This window comes from Schistocerca cancellata, chromosome 4 (genome assembly GCF_023864275.1).
Source record: "Schistocerca cancellata isolate TAMUIC-IGC-003103 chromosome 4, iqSchCanc2.1, whole genome shotgun sequence".
Lineage (NCBI taxonomy): Eukaryota > Metazoa > Arthropoda > Insecta > Orthoptera > Acrididae > Schistocerca > Schistocerca cancellata.
The window spans coordinates 773630891-773652055 of record NC_064629.1 but is presented as its reverse complement, the minus strand read 5'-3'; the positions used below and the strand labels follow the sequence as shown (position 1 = coordinate 773652055).

The window sequence follows — 21165 nt, the reverse complement described above, 5'->3', positions numbered from 1 at the left end:
CAAGGCTTCCCTCCATTAGGTAATTGGCGACTGCGGTGACAGAAAGAGAATTCGCCCGCAAACTTAAATAAAAATAACAAAATTGCCAAATCCTAGACTACAGCGAACCCCTTACTAAAACAGATTAACGTTAAGTAAAAGAAGAAGAAGATTCTAAACAAAGTAAATTGTGAAAGGGCGCGAATCGTCGGAAAGAATACTTTGTATGACACGTATCTTGAATGGGCAATGTGTGGAGGGCACGTGTTTGTAAACTACTTGTGTTTCATTACAAATGTGCCTGCAGCATCGATGTCGGTGGCGCTACCTTGAAAGATAGTACACAGTCGTCTCTGATTAGTTCACAATGCACTTCACAATGATTATAGTTCATGACTGCTTGTCAAAAATGAACGTTACTCTCCACTGTAACATGCAGACATGTATTTATCCTATATTGCAGCACTGCACGACGTCGCGAAAGTTTAAAAAAATTGTAGGGAATAGTTACGTAAAAAATGTGGTGCACATTGGAAGGAATTTATTCCCGTGGACGGAAACTTTGAGAAACTAAATCGTCCAGCCCACAATAGAACCGGAAATTAAGATGATGGTGTGTGTGAGAAGATTCATCAATAATCACAACCAACCCGCCCGCGAAGTGCGCTCTTGAAAGAATTCAATGTGGAGAGTCCTTATGAAGCAAAATTTCCACTGCTATCGTTAATTTTACTGACCAGTGCTCAGACACAGGATTGGAATTCAGGAGTACGGGGGATCATATCTCCCCGCCGTCTTCCAGACTTCTGTTTTCCGATGTTTCCCTAAAGCACCTAAGGTGAAATCCGGGATGTCTTCTTCCAAAAAGCACGGACGATTTCTTTCCCTATCCTTCTCCAATCCGAGCATGTGCTCCGTTTCCAGTGACCTCATTGTCCAATGACGTTAAACTCTAATCCTCCTTCCTTTTCTACTCGTCAGGTTGAGGAGTTTCTATGACCTTCAGTTGCTGCGACGTGGTGTAAGTAGTTCATGTCAATAAAAACATTGAATATTCATTTCTGATCATTTGTTCCTGTTCTCAAAGTATTTACTTATTATCCTCAGCCACCTGCATAATTTTGACCCTGAATATTTAGAAAACCCTATAAACCCGGGGTCACAACGAGTCACATAATTTCATTTATTCGTGTGTTTTAATTTGTTATATTGGGATATCATTACTTGTTTCGGGCCTTCGCCCATCATCTGGGGCCCTAAAATGCATAAATTTGATAGAAAACACGTTTATACGCTGTAAAATAAAATTAAATCTATCCTAATTTATATATTATAGTAGTACGTTTGCTCCTGTTGCTGTCTGTCATCAGTTTATCAGCGGCTGGCTGACTTCAAGTAATGCACAACAGGGACACACATGTTATTTTGCACAGTGTACTGCATAATGAAGTGAAATGGCATCGTGAATTCTGTCATGACGGCAAAAGAATGTTTTGACACTATTCTCCTGGTAGGTAAAGAAGTGTGAGATGTGTTGTTTGTATCAATAGGAAACTAGGCATCTATATCCAACAGTTAATTCCTTGTCTCAAGATACTGAGTTTAGGATCCTCTGACATGTGTGCGATTTTGAACATAAATGTTTGGGACTCATTGTATAGCTATTAGCGAAACCAGACACAAAATTTTATTAAATCAAGTGCGGGGAGGAATGATCAGCCACTGGGTGGTCCCGCTTAATGCCACAGTGGCACCGCTCGCTTTGTCAGCACACCAGATGTGATTACATGGCGCGTATGTAGTGAGTGGCCGACACATTTGTACCCATTAGTGACTGCCCGAAAGAAGGCAATATTCACCATGTCTATGATCAATCTGTAAAACAAAAGAAACGTGAAATCGAATTTATACGCATTCCATAAACATTTGCATACATCTTGTTGATGTTGTTTAACCACTCTTGGCCATGCTATAGCTAACAAGGACAGCAGCTTCAGCAGGGAAAAACTAGATGCTAGTTTCTTAGTCATTAGGATGTAGAGGTCAGTGGGGCCGCACCAGCGTACGGAACGAGCAGTGCCTATCGACCGATCTCACCAAGACTGGAAACCTCTGATAGATCCAGGCTCATAGCCAGTTCTCACAGTGTGGGAATTTCAACTTCTTACTCAACGCAGATGATGTTTAAACAATCCTTTATACCTGGGACAGCATACACAACGTCATTTCACATTGATATCCATTACATGTGCGAATAGTAGGTTGTGTCCGTGATTTATCTGAGATCAGCGACTTTGGTAAAAAATATGAGATTGCCGGAACAAAAGCAAGTAACCCGTTGTTGTGGGTGCATTTTTCATCATTTTAAAACTGCATTCGCAAGCTACGTTTGAAAGGTCCCAATTAAAAAAGTTCGTGGACAAAATAAATCTGTTAAAACAAATGCAAAATAAAAGAGAACTGCTGTTCGAAGATGAAGACGATGAGGATTTGAAACAAGTCATGAGATCGTTAAATTGAAGTAAGTTTTAACTCGATGCTCATAAAATAGCACAAGTTTATGACACTGTCAAATTGAGCGTATGCCCAAAGAAATAATTATCTTTGCCAAATCGTTTTCGCCTTTCATTCAATTATAAAAAAACCATTTGCTACAATAGTCGATAAAAAGGTGAAAACTATGTTAAAATGGATGCAGCGAGATATAACTTCTATGTCGAAATCATAGTCTGACACCGCCAAACGTGTGTCAGTTTCGAGATGCGAACACTGAGCTATATCTCTAACATATTATTTTAGAGCCTAGAAGGGTGGAGATTCGTATATGTAAATTATGCAGTCTGTGAGACCGCAATAGCTTACATGGGATTTTCCTGCTTTGACTCGAGTAGCGGGCGGTTCAAATGGCTCTGAGCACTATGGGACTTAACTTCTGAGGTCATCAGTCCCCAAGGCAGGATTCGAACCTGCGACCTTAGCGGAAAGGAGTTGAGATTCGAGGTGCTGGAACATCCAGTTTCAGAGCCAGACCTGGCTCCAAGCGATCTTCACATGTTTGGACCCTTAACGGAAGCACTACAGGGAAGAAGATTTGAAAGTGATGAAGACGTCATTGCTGCGGTGCAAAATTGGTTACAGAAGCAACCGATAAACGTATTTTCTGATGAAATAAAAAAACTCGTAAGACGTCGGGACAACTGCATTGAAGTCCAAGGAGGTTACGTAGAAAAATAACGCATGTTTCAGTTTTCTATCATCAAAATAAGTACAGCTTTTCACAATTGTGCCTTTACTTTTTGAATTCCCCTCGTATACCTGTATGTAGATGATTTTGTAAATTATCTTTACCTATAATGTACTTTTAAAGATATAACAAGGGATGGCTTTTCTGATAGTGCATACGCGTGAATAGTGAGTTTCGGCATTAATATCTATTTATAAGTAACTGTTTGACTATGGGTAACGCAACGGTCCAAGCTAGTAATATATGTAATTATACTAACCCCCTAAGACATCCCCCCCACTGCTAAAAGCACAAATCGCACACTGGACCAATCTCAATTCTGATCGTTCCCGTACCCAGCAACAGATGGCAACACGTATCTGTTAAGTTTTTAGATTTAGGATTAGCCCGTTTTGTCGAGCATGTCTTCAATTCTTGCTTATCGTCCGCCTCGGGGCCCCAGATTTTATCCACTCGGACACTCGGTGTTGCGTTGTCCTCATCATCATTTCATCATCATCGACGTGCAAGTCGCCGAAGTGGCGTCAAATAAAAAACACTCGCACTAGGCGCCCGAACAACCCCAGAGACTGTCTCCCGGTCAGTCGTGCCATACGATCATTCGACTTAATTTTTTTCCCTTATCAGACTCCAAACGTGTCGAGATCTGCCGTGAAGAAAGTAGTGGGCAATGCTTCCGAGCCACGCTCCAATATTTTACGGAGCGGGAATGGAGCGCAGAATGCTCGTACGTGTCGCAGCGAGGAAACGACCCAACTGGAAGGGCGAGTGTGAGTCGGCACACGGGCGTAATGAGTGCGGCAGCATCATTTGGGAGATGGAAGGCGCGCTAGCTGGCTGCGGCTGGGAAGCCCGCTCGCTGTCCAAGGTCGGTGTGACGTCACAGCGCGGCGGCCGGCGGCCGGCGCAGCAGGCGCGCGTTTAAAGGGAAGCGGCCGGACGGGACGGCGCGCCAAATGACAGCTTTCCTCCACGCCCACCTCTGCCCGCGCCGCGCGGCGCCGCTGCTCGAGTGTCCGCGTCTCGGCGCTGTGTGCAGGCGCGCCGTTAACACTAAACGAGAGCCAAATCTGAAACTAGCTTCAAATACAACGCACTTACACTTGTAGCCGTCGTGTGAATACACTGAAATGGCAGAAGTCATGGCTAAATGGCGCTGTTAGATTTATGCCTCATTCCAGATACGCAGATGTGCTTAGCGTAACAGGAGTGGCTGATCAGGGCAGAACTACGTACACTTACGAAGCCTTAGCGCGGCAAGGCTGTCGGTACTAACGCAGAGGGCGTTCCCCTTTTGGAAAAATAGGAAGATTAGTGTTTAACGTTCCATGGAAGACGTTGTCGTTAGAAACAGAATCTTTTTGGTATTGAAGAAAGTTGGGAACCACCCTGGCATTCGTCATATACGAGTTTGGGAAACACGGAAAACCTGTACATCCGGACGCGGACTGTAACCACCGCCGTCGTGAATGCGATTCCAGTGCTTACTACTCCGCCAACTCGCTCGGTAACATTCCACATTTCATGCGGTGCAGAGGTTCAGCGTTCCGTTACTCAGTTCCTGTATCTTCGTGCCGCGTATTTATTACGGAAGGCTTTAACGTTATTACAGATGGAGCGTACGTTCGGATTGGGAAAGAAATATCGCCAGCATTTGCCACATGCTATTCGGGGAAACTACACAACACGTACACTACTGGCCATTAAAACTGCTACAGCAAGAAGAAATGCAGATGATAAACGGGTATTCATAGGACAAATAAATTATACTAGAACTGACATGTGATTACATTTTCACGCAATTTGGGTGCATAGATGCTGAGAAATCAGTACCCAGAACAACCACCTCTGGCCGTAATAACGGCCTTGATACGACTGGGCATTGAGTCAAACAGAGCTTGGATGGCGTGTACAGCTACAGCAGCCCGTGCAGCATTAACACAATCCCACAGTTCATCAAGAATTGTGACTGGCGTATTGTGACGAGCCAGTTCCTCGGCCACCATTGACCATACGTTTTTAATTGGTGAGAGAACTGGAGAATGTGCTGGCCAGGGCAGCAGTCGAACAATTTCTGTACCCAGAAAGTCCCGACCAGGACCTGCAACATGCGGTCGTACATTATCCTGCTGAAACGTAGGGTTTCGCAGGGATCGAATGAAGGGTGAAGCCACGGGTCGTAACACATCTGAAATGAAATGTAACGTCCACTGTTCAAAGTACCGTCAATGCGAACAAGACGTGTAACCAATGGCACCCCATACCATCACGCCGGGTGATACGCCAGTTTGGCGATGACGAATACACGCTTCCAATGAGCGTTCACCGCGATGTCGCCAAACACGGATGCGACCATCATGATGCTGAAAACAGAACCTGGATTCATCCGAAAAAATGACGTTTTGCCATTCGTGCACCCAGGTTCGTCGTTGAGCACACCATCACAGGTGCTCCTGTCTGTGATGCAGCGTCAAGGGTAACCGCAGCCATGGTCTCCGAGCTGATAGTCCATGCTGCTGCAAACGTCGTCGAACTGTTCGTGCAGATGGTTGTTGTCTTGCAAACGTCCCCATCTGTTGACTCAGGGATCGAGACGTGGCTGCACGGTCCGTTACAGCCATGCGGATAAGATGCCTGTCATCTCGACTGCTAGTGATACGAGGTCGTTGGGATCCAGCACGGCGTTCCGTATTACCCTCCTGAACCCACCGATTCCATATTCTGCTAACAGTCATTGGATCTCGACCAACGCGAGCAGCAAGGTCGCGATACGAAAAACCGCAATCACGATAGGCTACAATCCGACCTTTATCAAATTCGGAAACGTGATGGTACGCATTTCTCCTCCTTACACGAGGCATCACAACAACGTTTCACCAGGCAACGCCGGTCAACTGGTGTTTGTGTATGAGAAATCGGTTGGAAACTTTCCTCATGTCAGCACGTTGTAGGTGTCGCCACCGGCGCCAATCTTGTGCGAATGCTCTGAAATGCTAATCATTTGCATATCACAGCATGTTATTCCTGTCGGTTAAAATTCGCGTCTGTAGCACGATATCTTCCTGGTGTAGCAATTTTAATGGCCAGTAGTGTAAATGTTGGTGGCTCAACGTGAATACGAGTCCCGGTCTCCAGAATTTGTGGTCAGCGTCTTAGCATACGTCATCTCGATATGTGCTCATTGGTTCGTCATTGAAATGAAACACATGGGGTACCGGAAGCACTTGTAGTCGCTGTTTGAAGTTGCTGGAGGCATCATTCGATAGTCGGGGAATTCTGATTGCATATTACTCGTTGCGGAAGGAACGCATATTCGCATATCCAATTCAACATAACATGGATAGTTTAATAATAGAGCTCTTTCCCCATGTTTTGTGAGACGGCTGCATCTAGTGGTTGAACACTCCATTAGATCTATTCGAACACATTATAGCAGGGTTTACATAATTGTCATTCTAGATATTGTAACTTGCTGAAAGGACTGGATTCTAAGAAGTTTTCTTTTTGTGACGAGGGCAAAATTTTTACACGGTCCTGCTACCTCGACTTGGGTTGCCCAAGGTTTTATCACCTCATGTCCAGAGAAATGGCTCAACGGTTTCTGACAACAAGTCGCAGCCATAACGTTATCCATTCTCTGTTCATTGTTAGTAGATTGCAGTTAACATTTTACACCAACATTGGTGCAGTGGTTAGCGCAATGGACTCGCATTCGGGAGGATGATTGTTCAATCCTGCGCCCAGCTGTCCTGATTTAGGTTTTCCGTGATTTTCCTAAATCGCTTCAGGCAAATGCCGGGCTGTTTGGTCTCCTTCCCCAAATCAGCCCAACACAACACAACACCAACATTCTATTATTATTATTTATACAGCGCCTTTAATTGTAGTTAGTGTAATCTAGAGTCATATTTCTAAAGTGTGGAAGTATGTTACTGAAGTACCGAAGAATAAAAAGAACTTAGTGGCGTTTGAGATTGTTCAGATTTTGCAAGAGTTGGTTTCAGACTTGACGCGTCTCTGCTGACGACTTCCTGGCGAGACCACAACACGGCGTTTTCATCTGCGGCAGAACAAGTTATTTCGTCGGCAGCTGGTTGTTAATTCATGTCATATCCGTACGGCTGTCGCGCAGTGGTTCACTTAGCGCCGAGCGAAGCTCCTTAAATACTGTTATTACATTAATCTCCATAACGACACTTCGACCGACTTGGGGAGATGATACCATCATCTGAGATTACCAGATCTGAGGGTGACTCATAAAGACACGTAACTTATATCTGCAAATGTAGAGTTTTCTTTTTGCACAACTGCGAAAAAACACTCGCTTCTCACATTGTGGTTTTCGTAAATCCAGGTATGTCATAAAGACACGTAACTTATATCTGCAAATGTAGAGTTTTCTTTTTGCACAACTGCGAAAAAACACTTGCTTCTCACATTGTGGTTTTCGTAAATCCAGGTATGTTATCACGGTAACTACAAACAGTATTTCTTATCTTAAAATCACAGTTCTCTCAAACGTCTCTTGCAAAAGGTATTCAGTGAACCCTAATTATTTAATTTCCAACTACTCTGTTTTCCAAACTCCATTCTCAAATGCGGTTCGCTGCCACTGTCACATCAATAGAAAGTCAGTACAAAAACAGACTGCCCACGAAATGTCCTGACAGATTACATCTTTGGAGCAGTGTGCGCTCTCACACTCACTTAACAAAACTTAGGGGGGAGAATGAACACGGAGAGTGGGACATTTTACGTGGCAAGTGCAATTATCCAATTCGTCCGAATAATCCCATGACGTCTCTCTGTCGTCGAATGTTAAAAGTGCCCGTTACTTCTTCCCAGTAGGCAGTGGAAAAATAGATATGTTATTTCAGTTTGAAAAAATTAACAAAACCGTGAATGTTCGAAATATTGCAGCTGTCGTTGTCACGAAAGCGTTATGAATGAAAACAGCTTCCAGACATATACTTGCTTGGTTGATTGATTTGGGGGAGGGGACTAAAGAGCGAGATCATCGGTCCCATCGGATTAGGGAAGAATAGGGAAGGCAATCGGCCGTGCCCTTTCAAGGGAAGCGTCCCGGCATTTGCCTGAAGCAATTCAGGGGAATGACGGAAAACCAAAATCAGGCTGGCCGGACGTGGGTTTGAACCGTCGTCCTCCCGAGTGTGAGTCCAGTGTGATAACCACTGCGCCATCTCGCTCGGTTGCATATACTTTGAAAACCGTCAGTCAGCTGTCAGCAGAAGTATATTAAAAGTGAAAAAGTATTTCGTTTGACATACAAAGAGCATGTCTTTATATGTAGCTTAACCCATTTTTCCTATTTTTCCTGTCCGCAGCTCGTGGTCGTGCGGTAGCGTTCTCGCTTCCCACGCCCGGGTTCCCGGGTTCGATTCCCGGCGGGGTCAGGGATTTTCTCTGCCTCGTGATGACTGGGTGTTGTGTGATGTCCTTAGGTTAGTTAGGTTCAAGTAGTTCTAAGTTCTAGGGGACTGATGACCATAGATGTTAAGTCCCGTAGTGCTCAGAGCCATTTGACCCATTTTTTTCCCTATTTTTCCTGCGGGACAGTCTTAAAACAAGAATACGTAGTCAGTTCGTTGTTTTGAAAGATATATACTGAGGTGACAAAAGTCATGGGATAGAGAGATGGAAATATACAGACGGCGGCAGTATTGCGTACACAAGGTATAAAATTTCAATTCATTGGCCGAGAGGTCATTTGAACTCAGCTGATTCATGTGAAAAGGTTTCCGACTTGATTATGGCTGCACGACGGGAATTTACTGACTTTGAATGTGAAATAGTAGATGGAGCTGGACGCGTGGGACATTCCATATCGGAAATCGTCAGGGAATTCAATATTCTGAGATCCACAGTGTCAAGAGTGTTCCGAGAACACCACATTACAGACATTACCTCTCACCACGGACAAGGCAGTGGCCGACGGCCTTGAATTACCGACCGAGAGCAGTGGCGTTTGCGTAGAATTTTAAGTGCTAACAGACAAGCAACACTGTGTTGAATAACACCCGAAGTCAGTGTGGGACATACGACGAACGTTTCCGTTAGGATACTGCGGCGAAATTTGGCGTTGATGAGCTATGGCAGCAAACGACCGACGCAAGTGCCTTTGCTAATAGCACATCGCCTGCAGGGCCTCTCCTGGGCTTGTGACCATATCGATTGGACCTAGACGACTGGAAAACCGTGGCCTGGTCAGAAGAGTCTCGATTTAAGTTGGTAAGGGGTTCGAGTGTGGCAGGCCCCACGAAGCCATGGCCCCACGTTGTCAACAAGACAGTGTGCAAGCTGGTAGTGGCTCCGTAATGGTGTTGGCTTTTGTTTACGTGGACTGGACGGGGTCCTCTGGTCCAACTAAACCCGATCATTGACTGGAAATGGTTCTGCTCAGCTGCTTGGAGACCGTTTTCAACCATTCATGGGATTCATGTTCCCAAACAACTATGGACTTTTTGTGGACGACAATGCGCCCTGTCACAGGGCCACAAATGTTCGCAATTGGTTTGAACAACCTTCTGGACAATTCGAGCGAATGATCTGGCCACCCATCGAACACGGATGGGACATAGTCGAGAGTACAGTTGGTGCACAATATCCTGCGCTGGCAACACTTTTACGATTATGGACGGCTATAGTTGCAGCATGGCTGCAGTGGACTTCCCACGACTTTGTTGAGTCATTGCCTCGTCGAAATGCTGCACTGCACCGGGCAAAAGGGGTCCGACACGGTTTTAGGATGTACCAGATGACTTTAGTCGCCTCAGTGTGTAAGGATGAGAGAAAACATAATGACCACCTATTTAATAGAGCGTTGGTCCACCTCCGAAACGCAGTGTAGCTGCGATTTCGCGTGGCGTGGATTCAATAAGTCGTCGTTAGGTTCCGGAGGTACGTGACACCTGGTGTCTACGCACAGGTCACGCAATTCTCGTAAATTACGGGCAGGTTGTTTGTAGGTGCAGAGCTGGCGCCCGACAGCGTACCAGATAAGTTCGAATGGGTTCAGGTAATAACGTGAGTTTACCATCATGCCCTGCAAACCAGTGCATCACGTTTCTGGGCTTGTGATACGGCCAGTTACCCTGCAGGAAGGTATTAACGGCATCGGGGAAGACATCAAGCACGAAAGAATGTCGGTGGTCTGTAATAATCTTCACATAATCCACAATTGTCACTGTACCTTCGATTACTACCACAGGTCCGATTGCAGCCCAGGTCAATGTCCCCTATAACATAATACGAGGATCACTCCAAAAGAAATGCACACTATTTTTTTAAAATCCATATTTTATTCTACATGTTTGAAAGTTTTACAGTGTGTAGATACATCCTTTAGGAACAATATTTTCATTTTTCCACATAATTTCCATCCCTCTCAACTGCCTTACGCCATCTTGGAACCAGTGCCTGTATACCCGCACGGTAAAATTCTGGACCAACCTGTTGGAGCCACTGTTTGGCAGCGTGCACAAGGGAGTCATATCTTCAAACCTTTTTCCACGAAGAGAGTCTTTCAGTTTCCCAAAGAGATGATAGTCACATGGAGCCAGATCAGGACTGTAAGGCGTGTGTTTCAGTGTTGTACATCCGAGTTTTGTGATCGCTTCCATGGTTTTTTGACTGACATGTAGCCGTGCATTGTCTTGCAACAGCAAAACATCCTGCTTTTGCCGATTTGGTCGAACACGACTCAGTCGAGCTTGAAGTTTTTTCAGTGTCGTCACATATGCATCAGAATTTATGGTGGTTCTACTTGGCATGATGTCAACAAGCACGAGTCCTTCGGAATCGAAAAATACCGTAGCCATAACTTTTCCAGCGTATGGTGTGGTTTTGAATTATTTTTTCTTGGGTGAATTTGCATGATGCCACTCCATTGATTGCCCCTTTGTCTCTGGTGAAAAATGATGGAGTCATGTTTCATCACCTGTCCCAATTCTTCCAAGAAATTCATCTCCACCATTCTCGTGCTGTTCCAAAAGTTCGCTGTATACCGTTTTTCTTGTTTCTTTGTGAGCCACTGTCAGCATCTTGGGAACCCATCTGGCACAAACCTTTTTTAACGCCAACACTTACAGTATTCTGCAAACACATCCTTCCCCTATCCCAACGTAGCGTGGCAATTCGTTCTCTGTGATGCATCTGTCAGCAGTCACCAATTCGTTACCTCTCTGCACATTGTCTGGAGTGTGTGCAATACGAGGCCTGCCGCTGCGAGGACAATCCTCAATATTGTCGTGCCCGCTTTCATCACGTAACCTGTTTACCCACTGACTAACTGTACTGCGATCGACAGCAGAATCTCCATACACATTTTTCAACTTCTGTGGATGTTTCCCACTGTCTCGTTCTCACAGCACAGGAATTCTATGACAGCACGTTGCTTCTGACGAACGTCAAGTGTAGCAGCCATCTTGAAGACATGCTGTGACGACGCCACTCACGGGAACAGGTTGAACTAAGTTTGAAAACAAGCGGGAAGGATGTATCTGCACACTGTAAAACTATCACACATGCAAAATGAAATCGGTATTTTTACAAAAATAGTTGTGCATTTCTTTGGGAGTGACCCTCGTACTACCCCAACGGCTGTCGTCCGTGGCGCGGAACATCTTTCGAGCAACCGTTCGCCTGGTCTGCAGAACTTGAGGTCGGAAGTAGCTGCCAAGTAACATAGCGCAATGAAACTTGGTCCATACGTAGGAAGAAGCAGTATAGTACGGAAGGTAACTGAAAGAAATACGCAATAAGAGGAATATAAATTACATTTTTATTCAAAGAGAATAGTTACACAGAAGTGACCACGATTCACGATGGTCCCTTGGACATTACAGAAGGCGGGACATGGTTCCTAATATGGTGTGTGAACACGGTAGTGCGTTCCATTCTTTCACCAGCGTGGTTGTCAGCCGCTGGACGGACGTGCTGCTATTTGTCTGCAACGTATCCCACACTTCATCGATGGTATTGAAGTCGAGAAAGCGAACAGACCAGAGACAGAAGAGAAAGAAGAAGATGGACAGAAGGAGGAGGATGGACTGAGGAGGGTTGGAAGGAGGAAATGGGCAGAAACGGGGGAGTAGGAGATGGACGGTGAAAGAGGGAGGGGGAGATAGAGAGAAAGGGGGGAGGATGAGATGAACTGAGAGAGGGGAAGGCATTAGTTCACAGTATGATCATCGGGAACTACTCACCGAATTCTCTTGTCATGTTTCTGATCAGATTATGGCGACGGAAATATCTTCTGCCATCAAGAGTCGATCTGGGTACTCCAGGTGGAGCATCAGCTAGCTTCGATAGCAATCTCGGCCGTGGACGCATGTGGCATGGAAGTAAACCTTACTCGCAAGATCTGTGGGTGAGATAGTAAGCGATAATGTGGAAAGAGAAAATCACTGTGTAAACGCCATTCAGAATTGGAATATGGGCTTAGCAGAATAATTAAAATTGTTAGAGATCCCCTTTGAATACAAACAATATATGGAAACTCCTTAGGCGCAGCTAAATCTCAATTAAACTAAATACCTGTTGATAACAATGACGAAGAACTTAAACTGGAACATTCGCAAAGATAATGCTGTGGGAAAGGCGACTGAAACACTGCTTTTTATTGACAGAACACTTAGATGATGCAACAAATACACTAAAAAGACTGTTAGAGTATTTCTGTGTGGTATGGGATCCTTACCAGCTAGGATGGACGGTTGCATAAAAAAAGTTCAAGGAAGGGTAGCTCGTTTTGTGTTATGGTGAAGTGAGGAAAAAGGAGTGTCACGGATATGATACGCGAGTTGGAGTGACAGTCATTAAAACAAAAGCGTTATTCGTTGCGGCGAGATCTTTTCACCAAATTTCAATTTCCAGCTTACTCCTCTGAATGTACCAAAGTTAAATACCATTTTGTAACACATTCTTAATAAATGATATTGGGGACTTACTATTATGTTGCCACATTTCTGTTATTGTGCACCCTGTCACAGCAAGTGTTTACTTAATAATATAAGTGTACGACGGCTGCCTTTATGGAACTATAGCAAGGAAACTTTTTTCTAGTGATATGGATGTTTGGGCTGAATTAATAGCAGCATTCAGTTACCACATGAGTAACAGAGATACCAACTACTTTATCCCCTTTGATTTTGAAATGACCTTCAAGGGTGATCACGTGATTGTCATGTGACGAAGTATGTTTTCTTTACTGAGTTCCAAGAAAACCTTTATGGGCTGGCATACCAGTCACATCGGTAAATTGCATTCGAAGCTATATATCATACGCTACGGAATATTGGAACGAGCATATAACAAATTTTCTATAAATAACTAAAGACCAATATTTGCTTATAAAATATAAATAATTACTGAGGAGAGTGTAGTTGTCGAAAATGAGTTTTACTTAAATTGTGAACGCAAAATAAAATCAAACTGTTTTAGTGCCAGTTGCTTACTATCACCAATAGACGAGTCCACTGTTAAAATGCGTCACATGTTCCAACTCTGTACCATGAGTGACAGATTTAACATCTACAAAGACAATTACACATCCGATATCTTGAAAATAAATAAATTTATTAATCATTCATAGTGTTATATGTAAGGTTTCTCACACTTTACGCTGCATATATATTGTCTGCATTAATAAAATATTCGTAGCATGCATATTGACATTACTTATAAAACAACCTTCAGTTTCAGCAGCACTCGTAAGAGGTACACAAGTGTGTTATACATAAGTTCGCTGGTATATATAAGAAAAAGAAATACTGTCTTTCAACAATCGTGATATACATTTTACAGTAAGAGAAGTAGAAAAATATATTTTAACAATCCATTTTATATGTCAAAATTGTTCGTTGATACTGAATTTATTACGACAAATGCGCTCTTACTGTAGTTAAACCAGAATTCTGACACACAGTATATGAAGAATGGGAAGGTGTACATTTAACGCAAACAGCGACGAGACTACACGGAAAGAATAGCACTCCCATCTCTTCTTGGAAACAAATCTGACACAGATGAGAGCTGTCAAAAGCTGTCTTAGTCACTAATTGTTCGGATGACGAGGCACTTGCTGCTTTTGGTTTAACAATCGTTACAGTTTTCTGTAGATTTGTAGGGACTTCAAAGTTACCTTCAGCCTTCACTGCAATTAACAAGCCTTTGTTCTGACAGGTAGTATCTACACAATTTTTACCCTTGACAAGAATCACAAACAAACAGTTGGGAATCCACGGTCGACGTTCAATCCATGGATCGTCCGGTTCTTCCCAGCGTTTCAAGCCTCCACCACAATGGAAACATTCGGTTTGATCTTCGTTGCCAATATAACAGAATCTAGCTTCACTTAGTGTGTATGGACGCTACTTAACAGCTAATGACGAGTCACTGAGTACAACGGTAAAATACAACAATGTTTATATAGAATCTTTCCATTACTTAACAGACATATATTATTTTCAATTTCAGACCCTAATCCAGCTTTGAATAATGTCGAATACAAAAATCTAGTTAGGTTTCGGCACAGGAGAGGAAGATGTGGTTCAAGAAGCATGCACTTCAGCTTTCCACCAGACATATTTCTCAGATACTGGGAAAACAGCGAATACGATAAAATCATTGTATTTATGAAATCAGGAGTTCGAGAAAAAGACGAAGTTAATTAAAATGAGGAAAATAACGATGATTACAATAAGAAATGATGAGGTGGAGGAGGAGGAGGAGGAGGGAGGGGGGATGATGATCACGATGGAAGACGGTCTCCAACATACCGCTAGCAGATATCAAACCGAAACAACCCTGTAGAGCGATAAGTATCCTTACTGGCTTCGAAAGCGGTGGGTAATAATTCACATGATAATGAAATACTATCTGTCGAAGAGGAACTTCGAGAAGCATCGATTATCGTCTGAAGTTGGAGGGAAAAATAAAGCGAAGCTGCATATGAGAACAGCAAGTCATACCTAGACTCTATAGGAAGATGAGGGACACACAAAACTTTGAAGGCTTCAGACAAAGCTCGCCTGTGTGAAATTTGTTTCCGAGAAGATATGAGCGTGCTATTCTTAAGGCGCAGACACATTATTGTTTGCGTTAAATGTGCGACTTCGTTGCATGCTGTGTGTCAAGAATTCTGGTTTAACAATAGTAAGAGCATATTTGTCGTAATAAATTCAGCATCACTGATCACATTTGACAAAAAAATGGATCGCTAATACACATTTTTGTACTTTGTTACCTGTGAAAAATATTGTTAAAAGTATGTCATTCCATTCTTAATATTTTCTTACTGGTAGGCTGAGGTATTATACACTTGTGTACCTCTTACGAGTGCCTCTTAACCTAATTTTTCATCAGTAGTGCCAATATGCACGCTGCGATTACTTTAATAAGAAATCCAGACAATTTAGATGCAGAGTAAAGTGTGAGAATTTTCATAGAAATTACCATAAATGATAAATAATTTTATTTATTTTCTAGATATCGAAACTGCCATTGTCTTTGGAGATGTTACATCTCTCCCTGTTACAGTCTTTGGTCGTCTCTCGTGAATGTGTATAAACAAAATGGCTCTGAGCACAATGGGACTCAACATCTAAGGTCATCAGTCCCCTAGAACTTAGAACTACTTAAACCTAACTAACCTAAGGACATCACACACATCCATGCCCGAGGCAGGATTCGAACCTGCGACCGGAGCGGTCGCGCGGTTCCAGACTGAAGCGCCTAGAACCGCTCGGCCACACCGGCCAGCCTGTATAAACAATGCCTGTCGTTCATCAGTTAAGTAACATAGCGTAATAAAACATCTTATTTCTTCCGAAAATCGAACACCTTCTTTCTTCCTTCCTTCTTTCCCTAAAAATTATTTTGAACGTGTGGCGGTGCTATTATTACATGTTGGTGTAACTGATCACAGGCTTTTAGCGAGCCATAGTTCTGAATGCAGCAGCAGTTTGTGTAATTCTTGTTATCGATTGTATTTTTTCTTATGATGCACTATCTCCCCTCCTAAACTCGTCACGAAAAAAACGTTAACTGTTTACTGTATACATTACCAGATTGAATACATTTTACGTATTTAGATGCCATTGTAACGCGGACATTACATTTTATAGCATCACTGGCGCATTTTAGAATACTGTGGCATTTGACAAGGATCATAGAAGAGTTAAAATAATTAATTTGAGCCTTACAATGTTTTCTATTAAATTCACAGCTAAGTCCAAATCATTTGAAATGATTGTTATGAATTGTATTTTTCTGGCGATACATTATCTTCACTCTCTCCTCTCCTGAGACATTCTTCAGAGTTCACAGTCACGTTTTGCAGACGGATGTGTGTGAAAATAACTTGATATAAACGACATAAAACATCGCACTTTTGCGTTGCAGAAGTAATCTGCAGGTATTGTAGAATATTGTGGCATACTATAAGTATTGTAGACATGGAAAATAATTAATTTAAGACTCTGTTGTGTCTTAAATCGTATGTGGCCCAAAGTTCAAATTTTGAAATTTTTCACCAGTGCAGACATCTGTTGGTGTCAGTGAAAGCAACTCACGGTACAGAAATGTGACATGTGACGCTTTTTAGCAGTGGAGTAGTCTACGGGTGACAATAAGCAATTTGGTTATAGAACAGCATTGCATTTTATTTCGGGTTTTCAGGGTTTGCGGAATAGTATTTAAAATAAAAAAAGATGTTCAGCTACTGTGTATTCCTAAATCATTTTTTATATTTTACAAACAAATGTGGATTTTTAATTATTTATAGAGAGCATGTTATATACTGGTTACAATGATTGATATTGATTCACATGTGAAAATTGCTGATGTGACTCGTGAGCTCGTCCATAAACGCTTTTTTGAAAGTGAGCTTTGAAAATACAGTTCATCATTTTTATGCAATTCAGATACTTTGACGTATTTTTTGGTAAATATTTCAGATACTTTTGAGCACAGCACAGACGAGGCCACACGGGATCTATCATTTTAATACTAAGCTCTGATTGGAGGAGATGAGAGCAAGGTGTATGACGATTTTTTTAATAAATAATTTTGATCGTTCGGATACTTTTGAGCACCGCTCCATATGCGGCTGCTATTTAAATGGCTCTTTCATTTTTATACTAGGCGCTGATTGGAGGAGACGAGACGGAGATGGAACACGAACAGTGTGTGTGCGTCATTGTACGTATATAATGCGTATCTTTGACTTTCAAGTTGCGGTACGTAATTTTTTAGTGCATACCTGGTGCCACTTTCTAATACCACTCTCTGGTTGGTTGAAAAGCGAAGGTGGTGGGGTATAAAGCACACAATTAGTCTGTGTCTAGCATCTTAGCATTTTGAATTCTTTAACATTGTGCTGTGATTGGCTGGAGATACAGAGTGGAGGTGGGGACAGGGGGCAGACGGGGGAAAGGGTGTAACTTGATGTGTACGTCAGAAATAATGTAATCGGACACCATTCTTAAGCATCTTTTTGTACTGCGCTCTGACACGTTAGAAAGAGGAAGGGGTTGGAGTACAAAGTACAGAATAATTGTTCTATTCCCAACATCTTTTTAATAATGCACTATGATTGGTGGGAGACAGGGGAAAAGGGAAGGTGGGAGGGACTTTTAATTTACCGTTAACACTAATGGGCTGTTTCCACCAACTTGGATTTTCTCATTGCTTGTTTCCTTTTTAATGTTGCACTGTTATTGGCTGGACATAGGCGGATGGGATGAGGAGGGGAGGGGAGGGGTAAGGGAGAGGGTTTTTCACTTGCATAGATCGATTGATTTTATTGGTTAACGATATCACTTATAAGAGTGATAACGTCATGAGTCCAAGATCATTCATCACGTAATGCATGACCTTCAGGATCACGTGACGATCACATGATCATCCTGAAGGTCAGGTCAAGGCAGACTGCATCAGGTAGCTGGTACCCATACTTCTTACATTCACAACAAGTTTCAATCTCTTCTGTCAATTCAGTTTGGTAAGGCACCGTGTCCCACCCTGTAGCTGACTGGTCTGCGCGTCTGACTCTTATTGGAGGACCCAGATTCAATTCCTGATACTGCCAGCCACTGTTTCCTAGGCAGGAGGATTGGAACATGGTATACTAAGCCTCGCGATGCTAATTTAGGAGATACTTGAATGAGAAGTTGGGGTTCCAAAGCCTGGAAACTCGACAGCGGCCAGAACGTGGTGTCCTGCCCCATGCCCCTCCATAGCGCTTTGTGATGACTCCAAGAAAAGTGTAACTTATCTCTATCGTGCCGTACTATACGTCTTGAGGATTGGCCCAATAAATGTAAGTTTGGAAACTTTCTTACTGTTAAATCTACGTGATAATTCCACGTAAAACGTCTCCTAACAGAAAGTCCTAGGTACTTCATGGCTGAAACTGATTCCAGTGACTGATTGTCGACAGTGTAGTTAAGCAGCTGATGATTCGCTGTCACCATGCTCTCCTACAGATGACTGTTATGAAATTTGAACATACGACTCTACGTAAAGGTGGCCTTATCTGTGAATAGGATTGATGACACAAATCCCGGAATCGTGGTTTTCTGGTAAAGAAACCAGTGACGAAACTGCTCCCGATGTGGAAAGTCTGTCGCTAGTAAGGCCTGTACACGCTGTATGTGATAAGAGTAGTAACAGTTGTCATGAAGGATGTTCCACACGGTCGTCTGGTTCACCCTGTACAGGCGAGACAACTGTCTGGTACTGAAACGGCGGTCGCCTTCCACAATGTTAATCATATTTTCCTCCAAGTCGGGTGTCCGAACATTTGCAGTACGTCCTTCACGATTTCCTGCGTTCTGAAACTACCCTGTCTCAGACAAACGGTGAAACTGTTGCAAACATTGAATGTTGTGGTTGTTGTCTCCTGATATAACCTTGCTGCCCGCCGCCGTTTCCACTTGCCCGTCAGTAAGTAAACACCAAACACCAGGTCGGCAAGCTCTCGATTCCAATACGAAACCATTGTTTACAAAGCTGTATCACATCCACTACTAGGTGAGTCAGCAAGAGAAGTGAATAAGACACAACATTGCCAATTACTATGGCAGGAGAGGACGTTAGGGCATGACGTATGAGGGAAAGTACCACCCTCTAGCAGGAAACCAGACATACTGTAAGTGTAGCTGCATCACAGGCGCGTATTAGACCGCAGTCTCTGTAACAAAGTGTGATTGAATAAGTGGTCTCCACAATGGAAACCATACATTTCCCGACATAAGTTCATGAGACCTTTTTTGTTCCGTATCCTCTCATCGATCAGTCCCTAGAGTTTGTACACAGTGGAAAAAATCATCCTGTAGAGGCCTTTCTGGAAGTTAGGAGGCACGAGATCAACTCAAGTTACTCTAGTTACCATCAACAGCACCTACTGCAAAATATTCACAAAATATTGCACAAATTCGCAGATATGCAGATGGTTGAAACGCGCTCGGATGCCAGGGGGACAATGTGTGAATCATTCAATAACTGCCGTGTCCGGCTGTTATCACAGCACCAGTCCCAAACCCACAGGAAAATTTTACGATATTCCAAGTGCGCAATACTTCTGAACTATACTGGAACTGAAATAGAAAAAAACATCTCTAAAGTCGAAATGACGAATGCTGTCTTCAAATATTCCCTCACAACCGAACAATAAAGGAATTGAAATAGAAAAGAGCACCAGTGAAGTCAAAATGATGAATTCTGTCTTCAAAGCCGGCCGCGGTGGTCTAGCGGTTCTAGGCGCTCAGTCCGGAACCGCGCGACTGCTACGGTCGCAGGTTCGAATCCTGCCTCGGGTATGGATGTGTGTGATGCCCTTAGATTAGTTAGGTTTAAGTAGTTCTAAGTTCTAGGGGACTGATGTCCACAGATGTTAAGTCCCATAGTGCTCAGAGCCATTTTTTCTGTCTTCAAATGTTCCCTCACAACCGAAGGTATTGGAATGTTGTCATCGTTCGTTAGCCTCACAGCTGGTAAGATGAGCGACATATAAGATGCATACAAGAAGGACTGAGTCGGAAGCTGTAAAATGAAATTCTCTGATAGGATCATATTGTCACTGCCTACGGACGACAGAGCGATCACGTCAGCTGTCCACTGCACTCAATATTACTGAAAACAGATAAATGGAGGCTTGAAAAGAAGCGCGAAGGAGCGTTTTTCCTTTTCTTACAGCGTAAGAAGTACGTGGTAAGGTAATTAATCGAAGAATGGCACAAATATAGGAAGAGCATTACATATTCGTTTTAGCTGCGACGCTCAGATCGACCTCTGGAGCAATGGAAGCCACCGTAACACGCCGGTCTTCAATAATAACAGCATCCGATAGCTGGACAATGGTATTGCTAATAAGGTACGGCAATCCAGATTGTGCGTCATCGGCCAACAATATCCGTCAATCCTTGAACCGCTTGAGCCACTCCTTAACCCTTGCAACGGACATGCAGTGCACACCGTACACTTGTGCCATTCTTTGATGAACTTCGTTCCCTCCACTCCTTCCGCTGTCAGGAAACTCACTACACCCCTTTTCTTTAGCAACTTCATTTCTCTGTCTTCAACACTATTGAGTACAGTGAATGGACGCGGCGCGCGGTCGACACGTGGGTGGGCCCCCATGTCCCTTTAGCGGCGAGTTTGGGGGCTCGGCACTCTTCTAGGGGCCCCTCCGATGGTTTTCATGTTACACTCTATAGCTCGTTTCTTTTTGAATGGTCCTAATAGCAACCAGAAACGCTGAAAAGAAACTGAAATAGCTAAAATTGTGTAAGATGTAAATGACACGGTAAGAGCTCTTAATACACACTAAAATATAAAAAAAAGCGGCACACCACGAACGAACTATCCGACTGGGACAGAAATCGGTAGACGTGGTGTACATATGCAAAGAAACGAATGAT

General features: G+C 43.2%; 1 protein-coding gene across 1 annotated transcript in view; it reads left to right on the top strand.

Annotated features, from left to right (window-relative positions):
* Positions 1-21165, top strand: part of LOC126184421 (homeotic protein distal-less-like) — a 293766-nt gene that overhangs the window by 230777 nt on the left and 41824 nt on the right. The gene's annotated exons all lie outside the window — the stretch shown is intronic.